Below are 14,994 nucleotides of genomic sequence, written 5' to 3' on the forward strand. Positions count from 1 at the left end.
CCCCGAATGGTCGGGCCACCACCGGCAAAGCCGCCTGCTATGGTGTATACCGGTTCTTCATCAGTTTCGGCACTCACAGCAGGCTGGGGAGTCTTTTTCTTGGACTGCCCTTGATTTGCCTTTAAAGTCACTTTGGACTTCACATAGGACTTCAGCTGTCCTTTGTCGGCCTGACGGTCAAGCTCCCGCTTGAGACTGAAGCAGTCGTTCGTGTCATGGCCAACATCCTCATGGAAATGGCAATGCTTGCTCTTGTTCCGATTTTCAACGGAACCTTTCATAGGAGTCGGCTTTTCAAGAGTCAGCCGATCCTTAATTTCCAAGAGGATGGAGAAGCAGTCCTTGTGGAATTCGTACCTTGGGACGTACGGTTTCCACTCTTTTTTCTTCTTCTGGGCCGGTTGATCAGAGTTATCAATGGCCCAGACTTGTTTTTTCTTTTTGCTCTCTTCTGGCTTAGGAGCCGGCTGAGCAGGCCGACTCTCTTTCTGCCAGTCGGACTTCTTATGGTCCGACTGCTTATTGGAGGAGTAGAGTTCGGTCGCCTGTATATAGGGTTCCGCCTCTCGCAAGGCTCCTTGCAGAGTAAAGATTTGTTTGCGGACGAGTTTGTACTTAAAAGTAGACCCGTCCTTCAGACCCTTAAAGAAGTCTGTGAAAGCGACCTCATCAGACAGCCCATGAATCTGGATTCAGACCAGATTGAACCGCCTGACATAGGAACGCAAGCCTTCTCTATCTCCCTGCTATACATTGCCCAAGTCAAGACTTGTCTTTTTGGCAGGGATGTTCATAGAGAAGTTTGAAGCAAACAAGAACGCAAGCGTCTTGAAGCTATTTATGCAACCAGCCGGCAGATGTCCAAACCACTATTGGGATATGCCCTTCAGGGTGGCTGGAAAGCACCGACACCATGCGGCATTATCCAACCCCTGTAGATACATGAGGTGGGTGTATGCTAGCAGGTGGTCTTCTGGGTTGGAGGTCCCGTCATAGGCTCCAACCAGAACATTTTTAACTTTAGCCGGCTGTACGGCTTCAGTTATTTCCCTGCAAAAACCAGAGGGTTGATCCCCAAAGGTGTTGCAGCCTAAGCTGCCAGTCCATCGGCTGATAGCCGTATGCCGCCTGTCCTCCAAAGAGGGCAGGCTGCATGTAAGGTAAAACCGGCGCCTGGTACAATGGTTGTGCCATGTACTGGGCCGACTGAATCATATGAGGACCAGACTGAACCCGCGGGCTGCTTGCTGGAGTCTCATGTACAGATTGGGAATACCTCACAGAGGTATTCCGAAAGCTATCATGATAGGTCGACGTTGAGGTCGACTCTGATAGCTGGGTCCTCTTCTGCTCAATGTATTGCCGAGCATCAGAGAATGTTTTCTTGCTACCATCCGGTTGTATGTGCCGGATGGCTTTTCTTGTGACCGTTTCTGGGAAACGGAACCGGGAAAGGTCAAATTGGGGCCGGGCCTTCTCCGTAGGGGCAGGATGAGGAGTCGGCTGACGGTCCCTGACCGACTTCTGTTTGCCAGCTTGGGCTGGCTTCTTGGCCGACTGCTCCTTTCTAGGAGTAGGCGACTTCTTTGAGGCGAGTTGTTTGATTTCATCCCTGAGACTGCCCAGGAGTCTCATTAGTTCATCTCGAGTGAAGGGAGTTGATCCTGCCGCCTGGGAAGGATCACCCGACCGCCCCGAGGACTTCTTTGGCTGACCAGTAGTTTTGCTTGGCCCTGCCTGGTCAGGGTGACGCTCCCGCTTTTCCTTACTGCGGATGCGTTTAGAGATGAAGGATCCATTTGGATCCACATAGGTTTCGACGTCAGCGTCGTCACCTGAGTCATGGTCCGTCTGGACCACTATGTCTTCTGGAGGCCGATTGGCCTCTGGAATCGGTACAGGTGCTTGTGAAGCCGTTTCAGAGGTACTCTCCCCACAGACGGCGCCAAATGTTTCGGGGGTTTTTGTCCCTTGGGAGAGTTACAACACTGAGACTGGATTCAGCAAAGGACGCCTGTACCTGCAAAGAAAACGGATCGCCGGATGGTCGGTGGTCCGCCTCCAAAGATTAAGTTAGTAAGCGTTTGGTAATAAAACGTGCGGAAGTTAAGTTATCTGCTCGGATTCGAAGCTCGGGTAAAGTGCTGTCTGTTCTTGAAAATGACAACTCTGTAATACGTGACGTATTGTCTCGTATTGCGTGTATATTCTCTGTCTTGTCATAAATGTAACAATGTCCCTATTTATAGAGTCCTTTTGGAAAGTGTGCCCTCCCTAGGATCTGGTGACCTAAGAATTAGGTCACGCCGCAAAACGGCGCCTCAGGATTTGGGCCCTTGAAGGCCGCCATTCCAGAGGCAATGCCTGAGTGACACGTTTCACTGAGCCCAAAAGGCCTCTGGGCACCTTTTGGGTGCCACGCGTCGCCGCCTGAATGGTCCATGCTGGATCATCAGTCTGCTTAGGGCAGAAGAATGTCCACCCTCCACGTGTCATTATCTCATAGGTCCAAATGGCACCTTTACTGAAGACACGTGGCGTTTTCTGATTGGACCACTTGGCCGGGTAAAAATACCCAAATCATGATGTAATCGCTGACATCTTCGCTTTGGGAGATGACAACGACCAAAAATTTTCCATGCTTGAGGAAAAACTTGTCTAATAAGATTATAAGTCTCTGTGTATCGAGAACCTTGCGCCATGAAATGATGGTGGTTCGATTGTCCCCGAACGTAGGCTGTAGTTGGTTCGCTTGTCCCCGAACGTGGGCTATAAATGGTTCGCTTATCCCCGAACGTGGGCTGTAGATGGTCCGCTTGTCCTCGGACGTGGGCTGTAATTGAGACCTGCAAAATAAAATTTACTAAGGGACTCGTATAGACTATGATTGACTAGACCAACTGACTTTACCAAGCTTGACTTGACATGACATGACATGTGTATAAGTTGTGGTTGTGTGTATATATGGTGTGGGTGTGTGCAAACACAAGCAACAGAAAATGCAAAAGCAAAAATTTTCCGTCATTTTTTTCATGAGACGAGTGTAAGGTACTGACTTTCTCTAGAAAAAGAAAGACGTGAAAAATGAATTTTTATTTTCGAACTTCCCTCGATAAAAATTTTGAAAAAGTTTTTGAACTTCCCTAGAAGAAAATAATGAAAAAGGGAAGAAGTTTTGAACTTCCTCCTTGAGCAAGACGAAATGAATCGTATGGATTGAATTGCTTGTCTTGAAAATAATGTATGCCTGATGCATGTTCTTAGGCCAGGAGGCTAAGGACAATTACATCATGTGACACGATATATGAATGAACTTAGGTTATGGAGCTAAGCATCATATATGGTGTAAAGAAGCGATCTTGAACGTCACTTAGATTTGGAACACTAGTGGAAAAAATCTTATTTGTAACAAGCTATTCGTAACAGGCATATGATTTGCCATTACAATTACATCATTTGTAACGGGAAAATTCAATGTCCGTTACAAATAACGAACTAGTCGTAACCAACAAGTCTTGCCCGTTACGAATAACCAACTAGTCGTAACCAACAAGTCTTGCCCGTTACGAATAACTAACTAGTCGTAACCAACAAATATTGCCCGTTATGAATAACCAACTAATCGTAACCAACAAATCTTGCCCGTTACGAATAGGTTTCAAAGTAAACCCTAAATTTTAATTTCCCCTTTCTCACTCTCTGTCTCAAAATATTATTTCCCCTTTCTCTCTCTAATGTTGAAGCAGCTCGACCGTCGTCCTCATCCTCACTCCCGCAACTCCATTGAAGCAGCTCGGTTATCAGCTCAAGCTTCGTTTTCTCTCTCTCTATTTATTTATAAACTCGCTTTACTTCTTCTTGTTCCCCTTCTTAGGGTTGTCGATGCGTTACCAAATCAAGTGAATGGAACTTGGATATGAATACATACTTGTTTTTCTCTAAAACCCTACATCAGCAAAGACAATTCTCCAGTTGAAGCATACAAAACTTAAAGTTGTGAACCCAGGTATTCTCTCTCCTCACCTTCTTACTTTAAATTTTCAATCCAATTTGTTTCAGTTCAATGCAATTTATCTTCTTTAATTGCAGTTAAGAAATTGAATTCAGCATTTGAATTCGTTTAATTTGTGTTATACTCTTCCTTTGCCTGTATAAATTCAACATGTAAGCCTAAAATTCATCGAATCCTTGCTTTTTAAATTCGTAATTTGATGTTCATTTGATTTGTTCGTTGTTTTATTGATTGTTTCAATGTTGAATTGATTAATTTAGTGTTCAATTGATTGATTTGATTAAACAAGAAGCAGTGTGACGGATACATGGCGTTATAGCTAATATCATATATTCTTTGTTTTTGGTTGAATATGACAGATTAAAATGTCAAAAGTGTTATGTTGGATTTTGTGGAAAAATTAAAATTGATTAGATTTGAGTTGTTGTTTTGCAGCTTGTGAAATTAAGGGTTTGAGTAGTGGAATGGGTTATTGCTTAAGAATCGTGTTGGGTTCCGGTTGACTCATCTAATCCCCAAAAACCACAATATTACAATGGCTTCGATGTAAACTTAAACATGATTAAGGCATTATTATTACATGTGCATTCTGGTTTCAAGATTTTGTTTGTGACTTTTTTGACAATGCGTTCTAATTTTCAATTAAAATATCTTGTTTTGAGCACTCATAAGTGATTCATATACCTTACAACATTATTTGGTTAACATGCATGGTGTTGCTTTTAGCATAATTATATGCTTCAACTTTTTTTTGAGTATATTTGGCTGTTTTATTATAATCAACTCTTCATTGTCCCATAGATGATTTGATAATAGTGGATTTGTAATATGTATAGCTTTAATGTCATTGCAGTTGAGATAAGTTAATGATTTTGCTTTGTTTGCATTTAGCTCCTCTGAAGTCTGAAATGTAGAGCTGTTGATTCTGGTCTGCTATCTTGATATTTCATGAAAATAAGTTCTTTGATAGATTTATTAAGGAGCGGAAAGAGAAAGATCCAAAGATGGATGTAGCAGTTGCAACTAAGTTTGCTGCATTACCATGGAGATTAGGACGCGAAAGTGTTGTCAAAGCCTTAAAGGATCCTCTCAGTCGCCTAGAACTCTCGTCTGTGGAGCTGTATCAACTACACTGGTGAGCATGATCTTACAGAAAATGGCCAATAACTATGTTAACATTCTGTTTTCCTTTTTTTGACATGGTTCGCGGAATTTTTGATGATCGAATTTCCATATGTTGCAGTCTATTTAGGTGAGTTATTATATTAGTGTGTTATCATTGACTACTTCATTTTAGATTATTGGATGAAATTGTGAAAATTGGCAGAGCATGTTAATAAGATAAGCAAACTTATAGAAAATTTGTGCAAGTGGGTATGATAAAGAAAAAAAGGCAGCTGGGTCTTTTTTGATCAGTTCTGATTAGTTTCAATCAGTTCTGAAATTTCAGTTCCGATCAGTTCTGAAATTTTAGTTCCGATCAGTTCTGATCTATTCTGAAATTTTAGTTCTGATCAGTTCTGGAATTTAAGTTTTGATCAGTTTAGATCAGTTCTGATCAGTTCTGAAATTTCAGTTTTGAAATTTCAGTTTCTATCAGTTCTGATCAGTTCCAATCAGTTCTGAAATTTCAATTCTGATGAGTTCATTTCAGGCCTTTTCTGTTTATTGCTAATTTCCTGAGTTGTTTAATGGGCTTGGCTAAATTTGACCTACATAATGGTTTATATGCACCATCTACCTCTTGCTTCTACTTATCACATCAGTAGAAAGCTTAAGATAGGGAAAGTGTTACCAAAGTCAATTCCCTTGATGTCTTGCATGCGTGTTACCCTTTTTCTTGATGAAGAGGATTTTTGGTGGACTGAGTGGTTTAACTTCTTGTTCAGAAATATATGTTAATTAAGGCTATATTTAGGAGTTTTAGAATCACCTTTTTTTCCCCTTTATATTTAATTTTCCCACTGCTGATTTGGTATGTATCTAGTGGGTAAAATGAATGAATGCTTGATCATTTGAGCACTATGTTGATATAAACTGTACATTTACATATACTCATGTTATTCATCTTTGAAAGTGGTATTTGGACACATGGTAATTATATTTAAGCAATTAGATTATGATAGTTACAATTTACAAATTGTCAAAGATTGATAGACTCATCAATGTTAATATGAGATTGAAGTTGGTTATAATTATTTAGTCTTCCTTTTACGAAGTTCTGTTGATTGGGAAAGTAAGGTGTCCGTTACAAATTAATACTTATTTCGTAACTGGCACCTTTCTGTCCCTTAGGCAATTTTGAAGCCTTTTTGGCTCTATACGCTCTCAATGAGTAAATGGTCACTTTTCATTGATTTCAATTCATAGAAACCAAAATATAAGTTAATTAAGGATGTTATGTGTTTTATTGTGTTAATTTGGAACAATACATGATAGATGGGAAAGATAGAAGTCCCTTAGGCAATTATGAAGCATTTTTGGCTATATATGCTCCCAAAAGTGAGTAAATGGTAACTTTTCATTGATTTCAATTCATAAAAACAAAAATATAAGTTAATTAAGGATGTTATATGTTATATTGTGTTAATTTGAACCAATACATGAAAGATGGGAAAGATAGAAGTCTCTTAGGCAATTTTGAAGCCTTTTTGGCTCTATATATACGCTCCCAAAAGTGAGTAAATTTTCACGTTTCATTGATTTCAATTCATAGAAATCAAAATATAAGTTAATTAAGGATGTTATGTGTTTTATTGTGTTAATTTGGATGATTACATGAAAGATGGGAAAGATAGAAGTCCCTTAGGCAATTTTGAAGCCTTTTTGGCTCTATACGCTCCCAAAAGTGAGTAAATGGTCACATTTCTTGATTTCAATACATAGAAATCAAAATATAAGTTAATTAAGGATGTTATGTGTTTTATTGTGTTAATTTGGACGAATAAATGAAAGATGGGAAAGATAGAAGTTCCTTAGGCAATTTTGAAGCCTTTTTTGCTCTATACGCTCTCAAAAGTGAGTAAATGTTCACGTTTCATTGATTTCAATACATAGAAATCAAAAATAAGTTAATTAAGGATGTTATGTGTTTTATTGTGTTAATTTGGACCAATACATGAAAGATGAGAACGATAGAAGTCTCTTAGACAATTTTGAAGCTTTTTTGGCTCTATACGCTCCCAAAAGTGAGTAAATGTTAACGTTTCATTGATTTCAATTCATAGAAATCAAAATATAAGTTAATTAAGGATGTTATGTATTTTATTGTGTTAATTGGACGAATACATGAAAGATGGGAAAGATAGAAGTCCCTTAGGCAATTTTGAAGCCTTTTTGGCTCTATACGCTCCCAAAAGTGAGTAAATGTTCACGTTTCATTTATTTCAATTCATAGAAATTAATATATAAGTTAATTAAGGATGTTATGTGTTTTATTGTGTTAATTTGGACCAATACATGAAAGATGAGAAAGATAGAAGTCTGTTAGGCAATTTTGAAGCCTTTTTGGCTCTATACGCTCCCAAAAGTAAGTAAATGTTCACTTTTCATTGATTTCAATTCATAGAAATCAAAATATAAGTTAATTAAGGTTGTTATGTGTTTTATTTCTATATTTTGAGTTTTATTTCTTTAATTTGGACCATCACATTTATTCTAATGATTGTTTTTATTATGGATTGTTTTTATTTTGTAACCTCATTCATATGTTTTTTTTTCAATAGGATTTTTGTCAAAGGACAGCCCCGTATGATGTTGACGAGTTGAATGTGGTTCGAGAACAGTGGGCGCAATACTTTAGAAGTGAATATTTATTGAATGCATAACTATTAGCTTAGGTAGAACAAAGTAATATTATTAGTGTTGTTGTATGTGTTGGATAAATTTATACAAGTTTTTATTTGTAATGTATTACTACTTCAATTTTTATATTACGTTGTATTAATTTTTATGAAAGATTGTTCGGTATAATTGTTTATTTACAGGAATAGGTTTATTATAACAGGTTTAATTAATATAAATTAATTATATATAAATACATGCTGCCAAAATTTAATAAAAAAAATTTAATTTAATGATTATTTGTAACGGGCAGGAGAGTTGTCAGTTACAAATAACCACTTATTCGTAACGGGAATTTTTGTTGCCCGTTACAAATAAGTATTTAATTATATACTATAAAACTTTATTCGTAACGGACATTTCAAATGTCAGTTACGAATAATCATTTATTCGTAACGGGCGTTTGAGGTGCCCGTTACGAATAAGGACTTATTTTAATACAATAAAGGCCTTATTCGTAACGGGCACCTGAAATGTCCGTTACGAATAACCCATTATTCGTAACGGACATTTGAAATGTCAGTTACGAATAAGGGGTTATTCGTAACGGACATTTGAAATGTCAGTTACGAATAAGGGGTTATACGTAACAGACATTTGAAATGTAAGTTACGAATAATGGGTTATTCGTAACGGACAGTGCCCGTTACGAATAACAATGACCATCCGTAACGGACGCTGCCCATTACGGATGGGCCCTTTTTGTCCGTTACGGATAACCTTTTTTCCACTAGTGGAAGTAAGCACGTATATAGATGAAGTGATTATGAACGTTGCTTAGGTCAAGGAGCTAGGCACGATATGCTTTTATGATTACAAATCAAGACTATATGCTTTGTATGATTACAAAACATTGATATATAAATGTTGCTCAGCATATTATGCGATGCATGAAACAATGAACATTGCTCAGGTCAGGAAGCTAAGCAAGTATACAATGTTTCTTTTAATGAATGTTGTCTTGAAAGATGATGAAACATGCATAGTTTTGAAACAAGAATTCATGATAAAGGGTTCTTACAGGGAAGGATGATCGATATGGATATGGATGTGTGAGTGAAGTGTGTGAATGTGATACTAAGACTGGCTGCAAGGGTTATGGTGATGGAAATATATGTGAGAAGAGTCAAAGATGATGACTCTTTAGGTTGGGTACGCTAAATGATGTGGGTTCAAGCCCCCAAGTCTAGCTCTAGATGGGTAGGGGTAAGCATTGGATATTCTTTGACTCGATCATGCATGGATATAAATATGAATGTGGCCGCACCTCGATGTGAGGTTGCCTATGTATCTGTTAGGAATCAGGCCGAACGTAGCTCTAACCGAACTTTGCACAAGTGTATGTACACCTTAAAGAGGCCTTTCAAGGGTTGTAATATGGTTAAATTGATGGTTTGAAGAAGAAAGGGGTAAAAGGCTTAAGACCCGTGAAAAGCCCCCAAGATGTGTAATTGTGAATTGGACTTTGCAAGTTTTATTTCAACATTTTTTTTGCTTTGATTTTTTTTTTGTTTGAATCAATGTGGGCAATCTCAGATCATGCGGTCCATCATTCACTTAGCATTCATGTTTCTCAGGCATGGTACCAATAAGCACTCGATGAGAGACGCAATTTGAGACGTGTTCATATCAAAGACATTGGAACACTTGCCCTTAGACATTTTTTTTTTTTTTTTATTTACTTATTCTTTTTTTTTTTTTTTTATTTGAACTTGCTTTCTGACTGTTACACAAACTGAACACCTTCCCATCCCAGGTTTAAGTGAATGTGGCTTGAATAAATAAGGTTAATCGTTAGACAAGGCTCAAAGTGGTTGATGAAGAAATGGATATGTGATTGAATGGTTAATAGGGAATGAAGGGTTGCAAAGGTGCCTCAAGTCATTGGTGTACCTTGTATTTAGTTCGGTAATTTTTTTTTATTTTGCTAATTACGTGATCGAATGTAAGAAAGAGATGCTCATTTATGAAGAAGGTAAGAAATGTGACACATAGACACATGGATAAGGAGAACCTATGCTAGACTTTTTAGGGGGAAGGTTTTGAAAAAAAAGAAGAAGAAAACAAGAAATCTTGGTGAGAAGCTTCCATCGTGAATTGTCTTCATGGCTGTTTATGAGTAACTTCTTGCCGCCTGGTGAGGAAAAAAGTTTCTTGTTGTTGATGCTTTGATTAGAAGGAAAGAAGGAAGGAGTGACGTTCTCCTTATTCTTCCAACTATTGCCTAGTGATTTTAGACTCAAGTACTGTGTAAGGATGAACTTAGTTAATGCATTCACTCAATACTCGGATTGGAAAGGAGGAGTCTATATGAAACAATTTCGAAAATTGATGTGAAATACTCCACTCATTCCTATTACGACGGAAAACGATGCATGCATGGTCCTAATATACGATCATAAACAATATAGTGCATTACTCGAAGATAAAGTGTGTGCAACGACTCAACAGGTGTGATTAGGTGAGTTTATTGAGACTCGTGGTATGATCGCAAGGCTAGACATGAGGACGTTGTGAAAAACAAAAGACTCAATGACCAAATAGCACAGAAGACTACAAGACAAACTAACTTGATTAATTTTGTCCAATTTTAATGTTTATACTATTTACTAGGTGAAAACGGTCCATTGGCAATCGTTAGTCATAAATAAGATCAGCCACAATCAAAGACAAAGAACACATGTTAAGGTTAGCACAAAAATCGTAAGAAACTAGGAAGAGTATTAGAATTCTAGAAGAGTTAGGACTCATGGGTGTAAATAAATAAATAAATAAATAAAAAATCTATAATCCTATGTTATACGAGTTGACACGGATTAAAGGACTTGACTAAGACTAGCTTGACACGAAAAGATATGTAAAAAATTAAAATAGAAAAAAAGAAAGTTGACGCTAAAAAGACACCTAAACTGGACAGGCTGTAGTATATCAGTTATAACTTTTTATCTCTGACTTTGATTTGGACGAAACTAACTCCAAATGAAAGATAAAACTCGGGGCTACAGATCCATAGGTGGCACGATACATGACTCTTTCTAGAACTCTGGATATGACCAAAACAAGTTGACTCTTGTGCAGGATACGAGAATAAAAATCCGGCTTGACTCAAATAAAAAAAAATCTATGACTCGACTCTAAAAAAATAAAAAGCGTTTAATATGAGAAAAAAAAAATAATTAAAAAAAACAGTAAAAAAAATGCACATATAAGCACATCGTCAAACATGATGCAATGAAGTTCGCAACCTAAAGTCAAGATCTATGTTCCACTATGGTCAATCTTTTGGGTGTCAAAGGGTACCATGGTTAAGAGTTTGGACGCGTTTGCAAGGAAGCCTCCGTTGAGGGTGTATGTCAACGGGCCGCTCCGCGAGTTCATGATGAAATCGAACTCGACTCCATGGTTTGGATTGATTTAAAATTCGGATGAACCGTACCCTTTTTGTCATGAACGTTTTCGGGTTGATAGAGCTTAAATCCCCCGGGCTAGCCACATACGTAGAACACGTACTATTGTGGAAAAATAGGTGACCTAAAATTGCATATGCATGACAACGCCAATTAAATCGCAGGAATACAATTCAAGAATCTTTCAAGTCTCATCCACTCATCTCAATTCAATACCGATCACTCAAATCGATAAATAACCAAGAATCCTCCCCAGTGGAGTCGCCAAATTGTAGGCGTCGTTTGAAGTGCGCCTACGTTAAAGCATGTTGTGAATATGCTTGGCACTCTTAGGAAGTGGGAATTGATATAATACGATTAGGGACAAGGAAAGTAGGGAGCCGCCAACAAGTTTTTAAGGAACTTGTAAACCGTTCACGGATCATTTGAGGCAACCACGATTAAGGGACAACGATAGGTAACAACGATTGACCCGTGAAGGTTACACCCCATTCATAATCCATGAGATTACTAACTCCATATGGTTCGGAACCACGAAAGGAGGATCAGGGATGACGGTACGAAGTGAGTCATGGAGTCACATTCGCCCGTATTGGCCTTTATTCGATTCTTATAGTAAAAAGTGATTCCTGCAATCTCAAACGCATGCAACCAAAGATTTAATTCGCTTCAATCTATCATTAGGATAAATTGGTTGAATATTAATGCAACACATAATTCTAAAATATTTGTGATCACTTGAATTAATAACAAGATTAAAAAGAAACCTAAAACAGCCGTCTAAATTATCTTATTAAACGTGATTTTCAATTACATATTCCCTTTAACATGCAATATGTTGATCAGTAAATAATAATAGAATAAACATTAATATTGGAAACAATTTAACTATAATATCGTTAGTCAAATCAAATCATAAATTAGCCTAATCATGATACTTGCAACAAGAATAAAAATAAGAGTAATTAAGTGATTAATTACTCACTTTTCGCGTTTCCTTAAATTGCTACATCATGAATAAACTATTAGTAACTTCAATTAAAATATGAATCAAATTGACACAATTAAATTAAATAAAAAGTAGAGTTGATTTGGTCCAAAACCTCAGATAATTATAGCTTTCACGCCTTGGTTTAAGTATAGAACTTTGGGTATTGTATAGACTCCTTAGAGTGCTTAGGGGAAGTATTTTGAGAGAATAGGGTGGCTAGTATTTAGGATAAAGAGGGAGAAGAGAATTATTTGATGATCAAGATTGTTGATCATTTAAAAAATGGGAGATATGACCTCTATTTATAGAGAAAAAAGAAGGGTCGAAAAAACAAGATAAGATCCGAATTAAATCGGAATAAAACTCGATAGACTGCAGTTTTTGCGGTTTTTGTTTTTATCATATCTTTTGATCTAAAAATCGGAATAAGATAAATAAGATATCGTTGGAAATCTCTTGAAGTCTCCTTTCTAACTCAATTAAAATAAGATTTAAAATATTTTGTAGAATAAAAGATATGACCAAAATAGTGAGACGGTGTCATTTTTGGATAGAGTTTGATATTTTATTCATATCTTTTCCGTTATAGCTCAGAATTGATATTATAATATATCATTGGAAAGATAATTTCAAGGGCTATCCAAACATATAATATTTGGATAAAGATTATGAGGCACGAAAATAATATCTGTCTATCTTTGAACGTCTTTCAATTTGAATAGAATTAGAACTTTTAAAAAGAAAAATTTTATTCAATTTCAAACTCTTTAATTTTATCTTTTCAAAAAGGATAATTAAGATATTTTAGAAACTTATAGAAGCTTCCAATTAATCCTAATTGGTTTAATAATGGTATTAAATCCTTTGGACCCTCCACATGATCATCGGGTCGTAGGTAAGGTGGGCTTAGGTTTGGTTTGGGCTTAGTTTAATATTTTGGTCATAACTTATTCGTTATAACTCGGATTTGGACTTATAATATATCGTTGGAAAGCTCTTTTCCAGCACAATTTAAATTTTCAATAATTGGACCCATATTGAAGACCAAAATAAACTAAAATAAACGTTTTTATAAAAAGGACACGAAATGAATAATTTTAAAGGACACAAAATGAATTATTTTGGGTTTAAAGGCACGAAAAGAAGAAAATAAGTTATGTTTTGGGGAAATGAGATTGGAATTTGATTGGTTTATTAAATGTATTGGGATTTGCATATGGATTTAAGCACTCTAAAGATTAAATACTCAACCCGATCAATAATGGCAGTGAAAGGTTGTTCATCATCTGGTTTGGTTTTGGGGAGACATTTTTAGGTGTCTACAATAATACTCTAGCTCAAGGGTCTATTACATATGATACTTGCATTATTTATAGTTTAGAATATGGATTCACATGATGAAAATGAATTTGATTTGATTTGAATTTATTTTAAATGTGATTATTACAATAGGTTGCACTCTTGACTCGTAGCTCGAATGTGGATTCACAAGATGAAAATGCATTTGATTTGATTTGAATTTATTTTAAATCTAATTATTACAATATGTTGCACTCTTGACTCGTAGCTCTTGGCAATTGACATCCCTACGACTTAATGAGTGACACTTGCAGTGTACTTCCACTCATATTATCATTTTCAAATGGAAGTGCACTCCAAGTGTCACTAATTGAGTTATGGGATACTTCTCTTACTATTCTCATCTTCTTCTTCCTCATCTATTGTGTCATCCACATTAAATCAAAACAAACATAATTGATCAAACTATATAACAGAACCTAAAGAAGGAAACATACCATTAACATCTCAAAGTTAATGCATGCAAGTCAAAAAATGTTCTAACACTGTAAAAACTTCAATAAAATCAATAACAACGTTGTTGCAACTTAAATGCATGCTGAAAAATAACCCGATTCATCCAACACATAAACCAGATTATTCTCACAATATCAACCTAATTGTTTTACAAATTCAAGGAAAAAAAAAAGACATTCCCACACATAACCATTCAAATTAATGTTCAAATTCAAGGTAAAAAACAGACCTCAACAATCTAAATGCATGTACGAAAGGAAAAAAAAAATCAGTAACACAAACAAATTCAGGCCAAATCAAAATCAAAGCAAATAAATACACCCAAATTTTAACCCTAATTAATCACATCTTTTAACGCAAAATTGGCATACTCCGTACACTTATTCGAACCTGTAAACGCCATGATCGCAACATCCCAATCATCAGTTACTTCTACCTTTAATTTCACTTTGCCTACTTCAATTTACTCAACTTTAACAAAAATTCAAATCAGAAAGTAAATTGTACACATGCAAGTCTTTAAAAAAAAACCTAAATACAAAAAATCAAATCAAAAAGTAAATTCTAAACCTAATCAATCTCACATTATTAACCCAATTAACGCAAATTATATTCCAAAATCAAAACAAAATTACCTCGCAATCTGCTTCAACAATGGCGATAGCGAAGAAAGCAAAAAAAAAAAAAACAATATGGAGAAGTAATATCAAGTGAAATGAAAAAATAAGATGATTGCGTACAGGAGAAGGATTAAAAGAAGAAGACAGAAGGGCATTTTAAAAAAAAAGGGCAAAATCGGGAAGTCACTATTCCTTTCAGAAATCACTGTTTACATTTGCTAAACAATGTGGAAATCCGAGTTTTAAAGGTAGTAGATAAGTTCTTTTGGTCATTGTTAACTTGGGTGTTGATATTTTATACTCACG

The 14,994-nt window shown here is 36.3% G+C and overlaps 1 long non-coding RNA gene across 1 annotated transcript; it reads left to right on the forward strand.

The window, feature by feature from the left end:
- The first annotated feature begins 3,712 nt into the window (after window positions 1–3,712).
- Window positions 3,713–7,997, forward strand: LOC145558467 (uncharacterized). The gene is made up of 3 exons (XR_014092489.1): window positions 3,713–4,006; window positions 4,904–5,147; window positions 7,738–7,997. It is a non-coding gene; the product is annotated as an uncharacterized LOC145558467 (long non-coding RNA).
- Window positions 7,998–14,994: the final 6,997 nt, after the last annotated feature.

Source organism: Chenopodium album, chromosome 9 (assembly GCF_948465745.1).
Source record: "Chenopodium album chromosome 9, dcCheAlbu1.1, whole genome shotgun sequence".
NCBI classification, from domain to species: Eukaryota; Viridiplantae; Streptophyta; class Magnoliopsida; order Caryophyllales; family Amaranthaceae; genus Chenopodium; species Chenopodium album.